The following is a 16,715-nucleotide window of genomic DNA, read 5'->3' as shown; positions in this document are numbered from 1 at the left end:
GACTGTTCAGCGACAGACAAGTCGCATCGGCTGAAAGTAGGCCAGAATGTCAGTCCATGTTGGAGCAGGTTTAGATACAGTCTAAAGCATAGATCTCAAAGTCTGTGCACAGAATTTAGCAAGGGCCTCGCACCTTCTGATGCATCAGGTAGGTGCACAATAGCATAGCCTAACCCTCTGTACTTTGGTCTATATTGATGCGGGACATAGACAGCCAGCTGATGACCAATCCATTAGTGCAATGGATGGCTGGAAGCATTTGTCTTTGCCTTTGCAATACCACAGAAGCAATGCATGGTTAATGTACAGCAATGACACACCTGTGTGAACAGCCAGGAGACCCCCCCATGTTATGTTACATAGTTACATAGTTAGTACGGTCGAAAAAAGACATATGTCCATCAAGTTCAACCAGGGAATTAAGGGGTAGGGGTGTGGCGCGATATTGGGGAAGGGATGAGATTTTATATTTCTTCATAAGCATTAATCTTATTTTGTCAATTAGGAACATTCAGCACCCACCCGCTATCAAGGCAGCTGCCTATCATGTCATGCCCTACCTGCACAGGTGTGCTGGCTACTCAAATGATCCAATTAAGGAGGCCATTTAGTCAGCAGCAGCAGAAGTCCTGTGCCTGGACGCTCCAACAGCGGCCAGACACAAGCAGAAGCAGAAGCAGCAGCAGCACCACCTTTTGTTTTTTGGCTGCAGCAGCAGCAGCAGCAAGGCCCACAGGGCTGGCTAGCTGGCTAGCCAGCAAGCAGGTAGCAATGAAAGTAGGAATCTTTCTTTTTAACCCTGTAAGGGGGTGGTGCACTGTACCCGAAGATACTGCCATATCGGGTCAATGCATAGGGCGACGGAAGCAAGCTTCGAAATCGGCCCCCGTTCTCAAAAATCCATTTAATATATGGTCCCCAGATAGGGGACGTATCAGATATTAAACTGATAAGAACAGATACTACACTTGATCTTAGCCAAAAGGCCGAGAAGCGATAACCGTGAAAGGGGCGGGCCCAACAAGGTCCCCTTCATGGGCACTATCACTGCTTGCTGTCAGGGAGGCTGCCAGACAATTTTCCATGCACACTCTGGGCTGGGGGGCAGTCAACCACCAGTACACACAGCAGAACCTAAACCCATACCATTATTGCTAAGCAGCAAGACAGGGGCCCATTGCACTCCCACGGGGCCTTTTTAAATGCAATCCATAACCCGTATTTGCCAGGAACCCTTCTTACTCCTCCTACTTGCATGTGACACTGGGCTTAGGATCTGCATAGGAAACACACACACAAGCACACACCTACCTTTGTTGCCTGCAGATGCCTCCTTGGCTGTCCCCAAACGGTATCAAACCAACACCCACGGGAAGCTGTAAGCATAGAGGACATGCCTGCACCCCATTGGACTTACCTGTGTGGGTTAAACCCGGGTTATTTGACAACCTATGGCGGTGATGGTTCTGCTCAGGCAGAGCAGTGCTGATGCTCCTCATAAAGCTGTCGCTGCTGTGAAGGTTCTAGGTGACATCACAAATCCCTATGGTTACATACACAACAAAGCTGGGTTGTTGTTGTTTACACTCTGCAAGGCCTGTGGAAGTGAGTGACATCATAGCACTGTAGTTCTGAGGGTTCTAGATGGATGCAACAATCTCCTGTTGCTTCTATGAAGGCCATAATAGACGACATCACCAAACAGCTCCATAGTCACATACACAGCAAAGGAGAGATGTTGTTTACACCTAGTGATGTCAGTGGTATTGAGTGACATCACAGCACAGTGCTAAGGCTCCTGGGCCTGGACACAGCAGCGGCTGCAATATCTCAACGGAGAATACGTTTATATATATGTGTGTGTGTGCGCGTATATATATATATATATATATATATATATATATATATATATATATATATTCTCCGCCGAAATCACTTTTAAACCCATTTCCACCTTTTTTTCCCTTCTCTTCCTCTTACTTTTTTTTCACGTTTTTTTACGTTTTTCTCCTTTTCGCCTCTTTTCTGGGCGTATTATTCTTCTTTTTCTTCTTTTTTTTCGTCTAATGCATACCCCATCAGTGCAGCAATGCTTATTCAATACCGCCAGCAGATGGAGACACTGGGGGATAATTTTCTAAGGATTTATACTGATTTTTCCTGTCTGAATTTGTCGCACAGAAAGTTGCAGGCCAAATATGTGTGACATTTCTGCGACTTTAGCTTCTAGAGCATTTTTACAACATTATACATAGGTGCTGAATACATAAAAAGCGACTGTTCAGCGACAGACAAGTCGCATCGGCTGAAAGTAGGCCAGAATGTCAGTCCATGTTGGAGCAGGTTTAGATACAGTCTAAAGCATAGATCTCAAAGTCTGTGCACAGAATTTAGCAAGGGCCTCGCACCTTCTGATGCATCAGGTAGGTGCACAATAGCATAGCCTAACCCTCTGTACTTTGGTCTATATTGATGCGGGACATAGACAGCCAGCTGATGACCAATCCATTAGTGCAATGGATGGCTGGAAGCATTTGTCTTTGCCTTTGCAATACCACAGAAGCAATGCATGGTCAATGTACAGCAATGACACACCTGTGTGAACAGCCAGGAGACCCCCCCCCCCCCCCCATGTTATGTTACATAGTTACATAGTTAGTACGGTCGAAAAAAGACATATGTCCATCAAGTTCAACCAGGGAATTAAGGGGTAGGGGTGTGGCGCGATATTGGGGAAGGGATGAGATTTTATATTTCTTCATAAGCATTAATCTTATTTTGTCAATTAGGAACATTCAGCACCCACCCGCTATCAAGGCAGCTGCCTATCATGTCATGCCCTACCTGCACAGGTGTGCTGGCTACTCAAATGATCCAATTAAGGAGGCCATTTAGTCAGCAGCAGCAGAAGTCCTGTGCCTGGACGCTCCAACAGCGGCCAGACACAAGCAGAAGCAGAAGCAGCAGCAGCACCACCTTTTGTTTTTTGGCTGCAGCAGCAGCAGCAGCAAGGCCCACAGGGCTGGCTAGCTGGCTAGCCAGCAAGCAGGTAGCAATGAAAGTAGGAATCTTTCTTTTTAACCCTGTAAGGGGGTGGTGCACTGTACCCGAAGATACTGCCATATCGGGTCAATGCATAGGGCGACGGAAGCAAGCTTCGAAATCGGCCCCCGTTCTCAAAAATCCATTTAATATATGGTCCCCAGATAGGGGACGTATCAGATATTAAACTGATAAGAACAGATACTACACTTGATCTTAGCCAAAAGGCCGAGAAGCGATAACCGTGAAAGGGGCGGGCCCAACAAGGTCCCCTTCATGGGCACTATCACTGCTTGCTGTCAGGGAGGCTGCCAGACAATTTTCCATGCACACTCTGGGCTGGGGGGCAGTCAACCACCAGTACACACAGCAGAACCTAAACCCATACCATTATTGCTAAGCAGCAAGACAGGGGCCCATTGCACTCCCACGGGGCCTTTTTAAATGCAATCCATAACCCGGATTTGCCAGGAACCCTTCTTACTCCTCCTACTTGCATGTGACACTGGGCTTAGGATCTGCATAGGAAACACACACACAAGCACACACCTACCTTTGTTGCCTGCAGATGCCTCCTTGGCTGTCCCCAAACGGTATCAAACCAACACCCACGGGAAGCTGTAAGCATAGAGGACATGCCTGCACCCCATTGGACTTACCTGTGTGGGTTAAACCCGGGTTATTTGACAACCTATGGCGGTGATGGTTCTGCTCAGGCAGAGCAGTGCTGATGCTCCTCATAAAGCTGTCGCTGCTGTGAAGGTTCTAGGTGACATCACAAATCCCTATGGTTACATACACAACAAAGCTGGGTTGTTGTTGTTTACACTCTGCAAGGCCTGTGGAAGTGAGTGACATCATAGCACTGTAGTTCTGAGGGTTCTAGATGGATGCAACAATCTCCTGTTGCTTCTATGAAGGCCATAATAGACGACATCACCAAACAGCTCCATAGTCACATACACAGCAAAGGAGAGATGTTGTTTACACCTAGTGATGTCAGTGGTATTGAGTGACATCACAGCACAGTGCTAAGGCTCCTGGGCCTGGACACAGCAGCGGCTGCAATATCTCAACGGAGAATACGTTTATATATATGTGTGTGTGTGCGCGTATATATATATATATATATATATATATATATATATATATATATATATATATATATATTCTCCGCCGAAATCACTTTTAAACCCATTTCCACCTTTTTTTCCCTTCTCTTCCTCTTACTTTTTTTTCACGTTTTTTTACGTTTTTCTCCTTTTCGCCTCTTTTCTGGGCGTATTATTCTTCTTTTTCTTCTTTTTTTTCGTCTAATGCATACCCCATCAGTGCAGCAATGCTTATTCAATACCGCCAGCAGATGGAGACACTGGGGGATAATTTTCTAAGGATTTATACTGATTTTTCCTGTCTGAATTTGTCGCACAGAAAGTTGCAGGCCAAATATGTGTGACATTTCTGCGACTTTAGCTTCTAGAGCATTTTTACAACATTATACATAGGTGCTGAATACATAAAAAGCGACTGTTCAGCGACAGACAAGTCGCATCGGCTAAAAGTAGGCCAGAATGTCAGTCCATGTTGGAGCAGGTTTAGATACAGTCTAAAGCATAGATCTCAAAGTCTGTGCACAGAATTTAGCAAGGGCCTCGCACCTTCTGATGCATCAGGTAGGTGCACAATAGCATAGCCTAACCCTCTGTACTTTGGTCTATATTGATGCGGGACATAGACAGCCAGCTGATGACCAATCCATTAGTGCAATGGATGGCTGGAAGCATTTGTCTTTGCCTTTGCAATACCACAGAAGCAATGCATGGTCAATGTACAGCAATGACACACCTGTGTGAACAGCCAGGAGACCCCCCCCCCCCCATGTTATGTTACATAGTTACATAGTTAGTACGGTCGAAAAAAGACATATGTCCATCAAGTTCAACCAGGGAATTAAGGGGTAGGGGTGTGGCGCGATATTGGGGAAGGGATGAGATTTTATATTTCTTCATAAGCATTAATCTTATTTTGTCAATTAGGAACATTCAGCACCCACCCGCTATCAAGGCAGCTGCCTATCATGTCATGCCCTACCTGCACAGGTGTGCTGGCTACTCAAATGATCCAATTAAGGAGGCCATTTAGTCAGCAGCAGCAGAAGTCCTGTGCCTGGACGCTCCAACAGCGGCCAGACACAAGCAGAAGCAGAAGCAGCAGCAGCACCACCTTTTGTTTTTTGGCTGCAGCAGCAGCAGCAGCAAGGCCCACAGGGCTGGCTAGCTGGCTAGCCAGCAAGCAGGTAGCAATGAAAGTAGGAATCTTTCTTTTTAACCCTGTAAGGGGGTGGTGCACTGTACCCGAAGATACTGCCATATCGGGTCAATGCATAGGGCGACGGAAGCAAGCTTCGAAATCGGCCCCCGTTCTCAAAAATCCATTTAATATATGGTCCCCAGATAGGGGACGTATCAGATATTAAACTGATAAGAACAGATACTACACTTGATCTTAGCCAAAAGGCCGAGAAGCGATAACCGTGAAAGGGGCGGGCCCAACAAGGTCCCCTTCATGGGCACTATCACTGCTTGCTGTCAGGGAGGCTGCCAGACAATTTTCCATGCACACTCTGGGCTGGGGGGCAGTCAACCACCAGTACACACAGCAGAACCTAAACCCATACCATTATTGCTAAGCAGCAAGACAGGGGCCCATTGCACTCCCACGGGGCCTTTTTAAATGCAATCCATAACCCGGATTTGCCAGGAACCCTTCTTACTCCTCCTACTTGCATGTGACACTGGGCTTAGGATCTGCATAGGAAACACACACACAAGCACACACCTACCTTTGTTGCCTGCAGATGCCTCCTTGGCTGTCCCCAAACGGTATCAAACCAACACCCACGGGAAGCTGTAAGCATAGAGGACATGCCTGCACCCCATTGGACTTACCTGTGTGGGTTAAACCCGGGTTATTTGACAACCTATGGCGGTGATGGTTCTGCTCAGGCAGAGCAGTGCTGATGCTCCTCATAAAGCTGTCGCTGCTGTGAAGGTTCTAGGTGACATCACAAATCCCTATGGTTACATACACAACAAAGCTGGGTTGTTGTTGTTTACACTCTGCAAGGCCTGTGGAAGTGAGTGACATCATAGCACTGTAGTTCTGAGGGTTCTAGATGGATGCAACAATCTCCTGTTGCTTCTATGAAGGCCATAATAGACGACATCACCAAACAGCTCCATAGTCACATACACAGCAAAGGAGAGATGTTGTTTACACCTAGTGATGTCAGTGGTATTGAGTGACATCACAGCACAGTGCTAAGGCTCCTGGGCCTGGACACAGCAGCGGCTGCAATATCTCAACGGAGAATACGTTTATATATATGTGTGTGTGTGCGCGTATATATATATATATACATATATATATATATATATATATATATATATATATATATATTTCTCCGCCGAAATCACTTTTAAACCCATTTCCACCTTTTTTTCCCTTCTCTTCCTCTTACTTTTTTTTCACGTTTTTTTACGTTTTTCTCCTTTTCGCCTCTTTTCTGGGCGTATTATTCTTCTTTTTCTTCTTTTTTTTCGTCTAATGCATACCCCATCAGTGCAGCAATGCTTATTCAATACCGCCAGCAGATGGAGACACTGGGGGATAATTTTCTAAGGATTTATACTGATTTTTCCTGTCTGAATTTGTCGCACAGAAAGTTGCAGGCCAAATATGTGTGACATTTCTGCGACTTTAGCTTCTAGAGCATTTTTACAACATTATACATAGGTGCTGAATACATAAAAAGCGACTGTTCAGCGACAGACAAGTCGCATCGGCTGAAAGTAGGCCAGAATGTCAGTCCATGTTGGAGCAGGTTTAGATACAGTCTAAAGCATAGATCTCAAAGTCTGTGCACAGAATTTAGCAAGGGCCTCGCACCTTCTGATGCATCAGGTAGGTGCACAATAGCATAGCCTAACCCTCTGTACTTTGGTCTATATTGATGCGGGACATAGACAGCCAGCTGATGACCAATCCATTAGTGCAATGGATGGCTGGAAGCATTTGTCTTTGCCTTTGCAATACCACAGAAGCAATGCATGGTCAATGTACAGCAATGACACACCTGTGTGAACAGCCAGGAGACCCCCCCCCCCCCCATGTTATGTTACATAGTTACATAGTTAGTACGGTCGAAAAAAGACATATGTCCATCAAGTTCAACCAGGGAATTAAGGGGTAGGGGTGTGGCGCGATATTGGGGAAGGGATGAGATTTTATATTTCTTCATAAGCATTAATCTTATTTTGTCAATTAGGAACATTCAGCACCCACCCGCTATCAAGGCAGCTGCCTATCATGTCATGCCCTACCTGCACAGGTGTGCTGGCTACTCAAATGATCCAATTAAGGAGGCCATTTAGTCAGCAGCAGCAGAAGTCCTGTGCCTGGACGCTCCAACAGCGGCCAGACACAAGCAGAAGCAGAAGCAGCAGCAGCACCACCTTTTGTTTTTTGGCTGCAGCAGCAGCAGCAGCAAGGCCCACAGGGCTGGCTAGCTGGCTAGCCAGCAAGCAGGTAGCAATGAAAGTAGGAATCTTTCTTTTTAACCCTGTAAGGGGGTGGTGCACTGTACCCGAAGATACTGCCATATCGGGTCAATGCATAGGGCGACGGAAGCAAGCTTCGAAATCGGCCCCCGTTCTCAAAAATCCATTTAATATATGGTCCCCAGATAGGGGACGTATCAGATATTAAACTGATAAGAACAGATACTACACTTGATCTTAGCCAAAAGGCCGAGAAGCGATAACCGTGAAAGGGGCGGGCCCAACAAGGTCCCCTTCATGGGCACTATCACTGCTTGCTGTCAGGGAGGCTGCCAGACAATTTTCCATGCACACTCTGGGCTGGGGGGCAGTCAACCACCAGTACACACAGCAGAACCTAAACCCATACCATTATTGCTAAGCAGCAAGACAGGGGCCCATTGCACTCCCACGGGGCCTTTTTAAATGCAATCCATAACCCGGATTTGCCAGGAACCCTTCTTACTCCTCCTACTTGCATGTGACACTGGGCTTAGGATCTGCATAGGAAACACACACACAAGCACACACCTACCTTTGTTGCCTGCAGATGCCTCCTTGGCTGTCCCCAAACGGTATCAAACCAACACCCACGGGAAGCTGTAAGCATAGAGGACATGCCTGCACCCCATTGGACTTACCTGTGTGGGTTAAACCCGGGTTATTTGACAACCTATGGCGGTGATGGTTCTGCTCAGGCAGAGCAGTGCTGATGCTCCTCATAAAGCTGTCGCTGCTGTGAAGGTTCTAGGTGACATCACAAATCCCTATGGTTACATACACAACAAAGCTGGGTTGTTGTTGTTTACACTCTGCAAGGCCTGTGGAAGTGAGTGACATCATAGCACTGTAGTTCTGAGGGTTCTAGATGGATGCAACAATCTCCTGTTGCTTCTATGAAGGCCATAATAGACGACATCACCAAACAGCTCCATAGTCACATACACAGCAAAGGAGAGATGTTGTTTACACCTAGTGATGTCAGTGGTATTGAGTGACATCACAGCACAGTGCTAAGGCTCCTGGGCCTGGACACAGCAGCGGCTGCAATATCTCAACGGAGAATACGTTTATATATATGTGTGTGTGTGCGCGTATATATATATATATATATATATATATATATATATATATATATATATCTCCGCCGAAATCACTTTTAAACCCATTTCCACCTTTTTTTCCCTTCTCTTCCTCTTACTTTTTTTTCACGTTTTTTTACGTTTTTCTCCTTTTCGCCTCTTTTCTGGGCGTATTATTCTTCTTTTTCTTCTTTTTTTTCGTCTAATGCATACCCCATCAGTGCAGCAATGCTTATTCAATACCGCCAGCAGATGGAGACACTGGGGGATAATTTTCTAAGGATTTATACTGATTTTTCCTGTCTGAATTTGTCGCACAGAAAGTTGCAGGCCAAATATGTGTGACATTTCTGCGACTTTAGCTTCTAGAGCATTTTTACAACATTATACATAGGTGCTGAATACATAAAAAGCGACTGTTCAGCGACAGACAAGTCGCATCGGCTGAAAGTAGGCCAGAATGTCAGTCCATGTTGGAGCAGGTTTAGATACAGTCTAAAGCATAGATCTCAAAGTCTGTGCACAGAATTTAGCAAGGGCCTCGCACCTTCTGATGCATCAGGTAGGTGCACAATAGCATAGCCTAACCCTCTGTACTTTGGTCTATATTGATGCGGGACATAGACAGCCAGCTGATGACCAATCCATTAGTGCAATGGATGGCTGGAAGCATTTGTCTTTGCCTTTGCAATACCACAGAAGCAATGCATGGTCAATGTACAGCAATGACACACCTGTGTGAACAGCCAGGAGACCCCCCCCCCCCATGTTATGTTACATAGTTACATAGTTAGTACGGTCGAAAAAAGACATATGTCCATCAAGTTCAACCAGGGAATTAAGGGGTAGGGGTGTGGCGCGATATTGGGGAAGGGATGAGATTTTATATTTCTTCATAAGCATTAATCTTATTTTGTCAATTAGGAACATTCAGCACCCACCCGCTATCAAGGCAGCTGCCTATCATGTCATGCCCTACCTGCACAGGTGTGCTGGCTACTCAAATGATCCAATTAAGGAGGCCATTTAGTCAGCAGCAGCAGAAGTCCTGTGCCTGGACGCTCCAACAGCGGCCAGACACAAGCAGAAGCAGAAGCAGCAGCAGCACCACCTTTTGTTTTTTGGCTGCAGCAGCAGCAGCAGCAAGGCCCACAGGGCTGGCTAGCTGGCTAGCCAGCAAGCAGGTAGCAATGAAAGTAGGAATCTTTCTTTTTAACCCTGTAAGGGGGTGGTGCACTGTACCCGAAGATACTGCCATATCGGGTCAATGCATAGGGCGACGGAAGCAAGCTTCGAAATCGGCCCCCGTTCTCAAAAATCCATTTAATATATGGTCCCCAGATAGGGGACGTATCAGATATTAAACTGATAAGAACAGATACTACACTTGATCTTAGCCAAAAGGCCGAGAAGCGATAACCGTGAAAGGGGCGGGCCCAACAAGGTCCCCTTCATGGGCACTATCACTGCTTGCTGTCAGGGAGGCTGCCAGACAATTTTCCATGCACACTCTGGGCTGGGGGGCAGTCAACCACCAGTACACACAGCAGAACCTAAACCCATACCATTATTGCTAAGCAGCAAGACAGGGGCCCATTGCACTCCCACGGGGCCTTTTTAAATGCAATCCATAACCCGGATTTGCCAGGAACCCTTCTTACTCCTCCTACTTGCATGTGACACTGGGCTTAGGATCTGCATAGGAAACACACACACAAGCACACACCTACCTTTGTTGCCTGCAGATGCCTCCTTGGCTGTCCCCAAACGGTATCAAACCAACACCCACGGGAAGCTGTAAGCATAGAGGACATGCCTGCACCCCATTGGACTTACCTGTGTGGGTTAAACCCGGGTTATTTGACAACCTATGGCGGTGATGGTTCTGCTCAGGCAGAGCAGTGCTGATGCTCCTCATAAAGCTGTCGCTGCTGTGAAGGTTCTAGGTGACATCACAAATCCCTATGGTTACATACACAACAAAGCTGGGTTGTTGTTGTTTACACTCTGCAAGGCCTGTGGAAGTGAGTGACATCATAGCACTGTAGTTCTGAGGGTTCTAGATGGATGCAACAATCTCCTGTTGCTTCTATGAAGGCCATAATAGACGACATCACCAAACAGCTCCATAGTCACATACACAGCAAAGGAGAGATGTTGTTTACACCTAGTGATGTCAGTGGTATTGAGTGACATCACAGCACAGTGCTAAGGCTCCTGGGCCTGGACACAGCAGCGGCTGCAATATCTCAACGGAGAATACGTTTATATATATGTGTGTGTGTGCGCGTATATATATATATATATATATATATATATATTTCTCCGCCGAAATCACTTTTAAACCCATTTCCACCTTTTTTTCCCTTCTCTTCCTCTTACTTTTTTTTCACGTTTTTTTACGTTTTTCTCCTTTTCGCCTCTTTTCTGGGCGTATTATTCTTCTTTTTCTTCTTTTTTTTCGTCTAATGCATACCCCATCAGTGCAGCAATGCTTATTCAACACCGCCAGCAGATGGAGACACTGGGGGATAATTTTCTAAGGATTTATACTGATTTTTCCTGTCTGAATTTGTCGCACAGAAAGTTGCAGGCCAAATATGTGTGACATTTCTGCGACTTTAGCTTCTAGAGCATTTTTACAACATTATACATAGGTGCTGAATACATAAAAAGCGACTGTTCAGCGACAGACAAGTCGCATCGGCTGAAAGTAGGCCAGAATGTCAGTCCATGTTGGAGCAGGTTTAGATACAGTCTAAAGCATAGATCTCAAAGTCTGTGCACAGAATTTAGCAAGGGCCTCGCACCTTCTGATGCATCAGGTAGGTGCACAATAGCATAGCCTAACCCTCTGTACTTTGGTCTATATTGATGCGGGACATAGACAGCCAGCTGATGACCAATCCATTAGTGCAATGGATGGCTGGAAGCATTTGTCTTTGCCTTTGCAATACCACAGAAGCAATGCATGGTCAATGTACAGCAATGACACACCTGTGTGAACAGCCAGGAGACCCCCCCCCCCCCATGTTATGTTACATAGTTACATAGTTAGTACGGTCGAAAAAAGACATATGTCCATCAAGTTCAACCAGGGAATTAAGGGGTAGGGGTGTGGCGCGATATTGGGGAAGGGATGAGATTTTATATTTCTTCATAAGCATTAATCTTATTTTGTCAATTAGGAACATTCAGCACCCACCATCAAGGCAGCTGCCTATCATGTCATGCCCTACCTGCACAGGTGTGCTGGCTACTCAAATGATCCAATTAAGGAGGCCATTTAGTCAGCAGCAGCAGAAGTCCTGTGCCTGGACGCTCCAACAGCGGCCAGACACAAGCAGAAGCAGAAGCAGCAGCAGCACCACCTTTTGTTTTTTGGCTGCAGCAGCAGCAAGGCCCACAGGGCTGGCTAGCTGGCTAGCCAGCAAGCAGGTAGCAATGAAAGTAGGAATCTTTCTTTTTAACCCTGTAAGGGGGTGGTGCACTGTACCCGAAGATACTGCCATATCGGGTCAATGCATAGGGCGACGGAAGCAAGCTTCGAAATCGGCCCCCGTTCTCAAAAATCCATTTAATATATGGTCCCCAGATAGGGGACGTATCAGATATTAAACTGATAAGAACAGATACTACACTTGATCTTAGCCAAAAGGCCGAGAAGCGATAACCGTGAAAGGGGCGGGCCCAACAAGGTCCCCTTCATGGGCACTATCACTGCTTGCTGTCAGGGAGGCTGCCAGACAATTTTCCATGCACACTCTGGGCTGGGGGGCAGTCAACCACCAGTACACACAGCAGAACCTAAACCCATACCATTATTGCTAAGCAGCAAGACAGGGGCCCATTGCACTCCCACGGGGCCTTTTTAAATGCAATCCATAACCCGGATTTGCCAGGAACCCTTCTTACTCCTCCTACTTGCATGTGACACTGGGCTTAGGATCTGCATAGGAAACACACACACAAGCACACACCTACCTTTGTTGCCTGCAGATGCCTCCTTGGCTGTCCCCAAACGGTATCAAACCAACACCCACGGGAAGCTGTAAGCATAGAGGACATGCCTGCACCCCATTGGACTTACCTGTGTGGGTTAAACCCGGGTTATTTGACAACCTATGGCGGTGATGGTTCTGCTCAGGCAGAGCAGTGCTGATGCTCCTCATAAAGCTGTCGCTGCTGTGAAGGTTCTAGGTGACATCACAAATCCCTATGGTTACATACACAACAAAGCTGGGTTGTTGTTGTTTACACTCTGCAAGGCCTGTGGAAGTGAGTGACATCATAGCACTGTAGTTCTGAGGGTTCTAGATGGATGCAACAATCTCCTGTTGCTTCTATGAAGGCCATAATAGACGACATCACCAAACAGCTCCATAGTCACATACACAGCAAAGGAGAGATGTTGTTTACACCTAGTGATGTCAGTGGTATTGAGTGACATCACAGCACAGTGCTAAGGCTCCTGGGCCTGGACACAGCAGCGGCTGCAATATCTCAACGGAGAATACGTTTATATATATATGTGTGTGTGTGCGCGTATATATATATATATATATATATATATATATATATTTCTCCGCCGAAATCACTTTTAAACCCATTTCCACCTTTTTTCCCTTCTCTTCCTCTTACTTTTTTTTCACGTTTTTTTACGTTTTTCTCCTTTTCGCCTCTTTTCTGGGCGTATTATTCTTCTTTTTCTTCTTTTTTTTCGTCTAATGCATACCCCATCAGTGCAGCAATGCTTATTCAATACCGCCAGCAGATGGAGACACTGGGGGATAATTTTCTAAGGATTTATACTGATTTTTCCTGTCTGAATTTGTCGCACAGAAAGTTGCAGGCCAAATATGTATGACATTTCTGCGACTTTAGCTTCTAGAGCATTTTTACAACATTATACATAGGTGCTGAATACATAAAAAGCGACTGTTCAGCGACAGACAAGTCGCATCGGCTGAAAGTAGGCCAGAATGTCAGTCCATGTTGGAGCAGGTTTAGATACAGTCTAAAGCATAGATCTCAAAGTCTGTGCACAGAATTTAGCAAGGGCCTCGCACCTTCTGATGCATCAGGTAGGTGCACAATAGCATAGCCTAACCCTCTGTACTTTGGTCTATATTGATGCGGGACATAGACAGCCAGCTGATGACCAATCCATTAGTGCAATGGATGGCTGGAAGCATTTGTCTTTGCCTTTGCAATACCACAGAAGCAATGCATGGTCAATGTACAGCAATGACACACCTGTGTGAACAGCCAGGAGACCCCCCCCCCCCATGTTATGTTACATAGTTACATAGTTAGTACGGTCGAAAAAAGACATATGTCCATCAAGTTCAACCAGGGAATTAAGGGGTAGGGGTGTGGCGCGATATTGGGGAAGGGATGAGATTTTATATTTCTTCATAAGCATTAATCTTATTTTGTCAATTAGGAACATTCAGCACCCACCCGCTATCAAGGCAGCTGCCTATCATGTCATGCCCTACCTGCACAGGTGTGCTGGCTACTCAAATGATCCAATTAAGGAGGCCATTTAGTCAGCAGCAGCAGAAGTCCTGTGCCTGGACGCTCCAACAGCGGCCAGACACAAGCAGAAGCAGAAGCAGCAGCAGCACCACCTTTTGTTTTTTGGCTGCAGCAGCAGCAGCAGCAAGGCCCACAGGGCTGGCTAGCTGGCTAGCCAGCAAGCAGGTAGCAATGAAAGTAGGAATCTTTCTTTTTAACCCTGTAAGGGGGTGGTGCACTGTACCCGAAGATACTGCCATATCGGGTCAATGCATAGGGCGACGGAAGCAAGCTTCGAAATCGGCCCCCGTTCTCAAAAATCCATTTAATATATGGTCCCCAGATAGGGGACGTATCAGATATTAAACTGATAAGAACAGATACTACACTTGATCTTAGCCAAAAGGCCGAGAAGCGATAACCGTGAAAGGGGCGGGCCCAACAAGGTCCCCTTCATGGGCACTATCACTGCTTGCTGTCAGGGAGGCTGCCAGACAATTTTCCATGCACACTCTGGGCTGGGGGGCAGTCAACCACCAGTACACACAGCAGAACCTAAACCCATACCATTATTGCTAAGCAGCAAGACAGGGGCCCATTGCACTCCCACGGGGCCTTTTTAAATGCAATCCATAACCCGGATTTGCCAGGAACCCTTCTTACTCCTCCTACTTGCATGTGACACTGGGCTTAGGATCTGCATAGGAAACACACACACAAGCACACACCTACCTTTGTTGCCTGCAGATGCCTCCTTGGCTGTCCCCAAACGGTATCAAACCAACACCCACGGGAAGCTGTAAGCATAGAGGACATGCCTGCACCCCATTGGACTTACCTGTGTGGGTTAAACCCGGGTTATTTGACAACCTATGGCGGTGATGGTTCTGCTCAGGCAGAGCAGTGCTGATGCTCCTCATAAAGCTGTCGCTGCTGTGAAGGTTCTAGGTGACATCACAAATCCCTATGGTTACATACACAACAAAGCTGGGTTGTTGTTGTTTACACTCTGCAAGGCCTGTGGAAGTGAGTGACATCATAGCACTGTAGTTCTGAGGGTTCTAGATGGATGCAACAATCTCCTGTTGCTTCTATGAAGGCCATAATAGACGACATCACCAAACAGCTCCATAGTCACATACACAGCAAAGGAGAGATGTTGTTTACACCTAGTGATGTCAGTGGTATTGAGTGACATCACAGCACAGTGCTAAGGCTCCTGGGCCTGGACACAGCAGCGGCTGCAATATCTCAACGGAGAATACGTTTATATATATGTGTGTGTGTGCGCGTATATATATATATATATATATATATATATATATATATATATTTCTCCGCCGAAATCACTTTTAAACCCATTTCCACCTTTTTTTCCCTTCTCTTCCTCTTACTTTTTTTTCACGTTTTTTTACGTTTTTCTCCTTTTCGCCTCTTTTCTGGGCGTATTATTCTTCTTTTTCTTCTTTTTTTTCGTCTAATGCATACCCCATCAGTGCAGCAATGCTTATTCAATACCGCCAGCAGATGGAGACACTGGGGGATAATTTTCTAAGGATTTATACTGATTTTTCCTGTCTGAATTTGTCGCACAGAAAGTTGCAGGCCAAATATGTGTGACATTTCTGCGACTTTAGCTTCTAGAGCATTTTTACAACATTATACATAGGTGCTGAATACATAAAAAGCGACTGTTCAGCGACAGACAAGTCGCATCGGCTGAAAGTAGGCCAGAATGTCAGTCCATGTTGGAGCAGGTTTAGATACAGTCTAAAGCATAGATCTCAAAGTCTGTGCACAGAATTTAGCAAGGGCCTCGCACCTTCTGATGCATCAGGTAGGTGCACAATAGCATAGCCTAACCCTCTGTACTTTGGTCTATATTGATGCGGGACATAGACAGCCAGCTGATGACCAATCCATTAGTGCAATGGATGGCTGGAAGCATTTGTCTTTGCCTTTGCAATACCACAGAAGCAATGCATGGTCAATGTACAGCAATGACACACCTGTGTGAACAGCCAGGAGACCCCCCCCCCCCATGTTATGTTACATAGTTACATAGTTAGTACGGTCGAAAAAAGACATATGTCCATCAAGTTCAACCAGGGAATTAAGGGGTAGGGGTGTGGCGCGATATTGGGGAAGGGATGAGATTTTATATTTCTTCATAAGCATTAATCTTATTTTGTCAATTAGGAACATTCAGCACCCACCCGCTATCAAGGCAGCTGCCTATCATGTCATGCCCTACCTGCACAGGTGTGCTGGCTACTCAAATGATCCAATTAAGGAGGCCATTTAGTCAGCAGCAGCAGAAGTCCTGTGCCTGGACGCTCCAACAGCGGCCAGACACAAGCAGAAGCAGAAGCAGCAGCAGCACCACCTTTTGTTTTTTGGCTGCAGCAGCAGCAGCAGCAAGGCCCACAGGGCTGGCTAGCTGGCTAGCCAGCAAGCAGGTAGCAATGAAAGT

At 46.2% G+C, this 16,715-nt stretch overlaps 7 non-coding genes across 7 annotated transcripts; all 7 read right to left on the bottom strand.

The window, feature by feature from the left end:
• Positions 1 to 807: 807 nt before the first annotated feature.
• LOC130318627 (U2 spliceosomal RNA) lies at positions 808 to 998 on the bottom strand. Its single transcript, XR_008865118.1, has one exon. It is a non-coding gene; the product is annotated as a U2 spliceosomal RNA (small nuclear RNA).
• A 2,093-nt stretch (positions 999 to 3,091) lies between these two features.
• LOC130318626 (U2 spliceosomal RNA) lies at positions 3,092 to 3,282 on the bottom strand. Its single transcript, XR_008865117.1, has one exon. It is a non-coding gene; the product is annotated as a U2 spliceosomal RNA (small nuclear RNA).
• A 2,098-nt stretch (positions 3,283 to 5,380) lies between these two features.
• On the bottom strand, positions 5,381 to 5,571 carry LOC130318625 (U2 spliceosomal RNA). Its single transcript, XR_008865116.1, has one exon. It is a non-coding gene; the product is annotated as a U2 spliceosomal RNA (small nuclear RNA).
• Positions 5,572 to 7,671: 2,100 nt separating this feature from the next.
• Positions 7,672 to 7,862, bottom strand: LOC130318624 (U2 spliceosomal RNA). Its single transcript, XR_008865115.1, has one exon. It is a non-coding gene; the product is annotated as a U2 spliceosomal RNA (small nuclear RNA).
• Positions 7,863 to 9,948: 2,086 nt separating this feature from the next.
• Positions 9,949 to 10,139, bottom strand: LOC130318623 (U2 spliceosomal RNA). The gene has a single exon (XR_008865114.1). It is a non-coding gene; the product is annotated as a U2 spliceosomal RNA (small nuclear RNA).
• Positions 10,140 to 12,202: 2,063 nt separating this feature from the next.
• On the bottom strand, positions 12,203 to 12,393 carry LOC130318620 (U2 spliceosomal RNA). Its single transcript, XR_008865112.1, has one exon. It is a non-coding gene; the product is annotated as a U2 spliceosomal RNA (small nuclear RNA).
• Positions 12,394 to 14,470: 2,077 nt separating this feature from the next.
• Positions 14,471 to 14,661, bottom strand: LOC130318619 (U2 spliceosomal RNA). Its single transcript, XR_008865111.1, has one exon. It is a non-coding gene; the product is annotated as a U2 spliceosomal RNA (small nuclear RNA).
• Positions 14,662 to 16,715: the final 2,054 nt, after the last annotated feature.

Source organism: Hyla sarda, unplaced genomic scaffold, assembly GCF_029499605.1.
Source record: "Hyla sarda isolate aHylSar1 unplaced genomic scaffold, aHylSar1.hap1 scaffold_2061, whole genome shotgun sequence".
Taxonomy (NCBI): domain Eukaryota; kingdom Metazoa; phylum Chordata; class Amphibia; order Anura; family Hylidae; genus Hyla; species Hyla sarda.
Note: the sequence above shows the minus strand (reverse complement) of the source record. Positions and strands in the feature narration are given on the sequence as shown.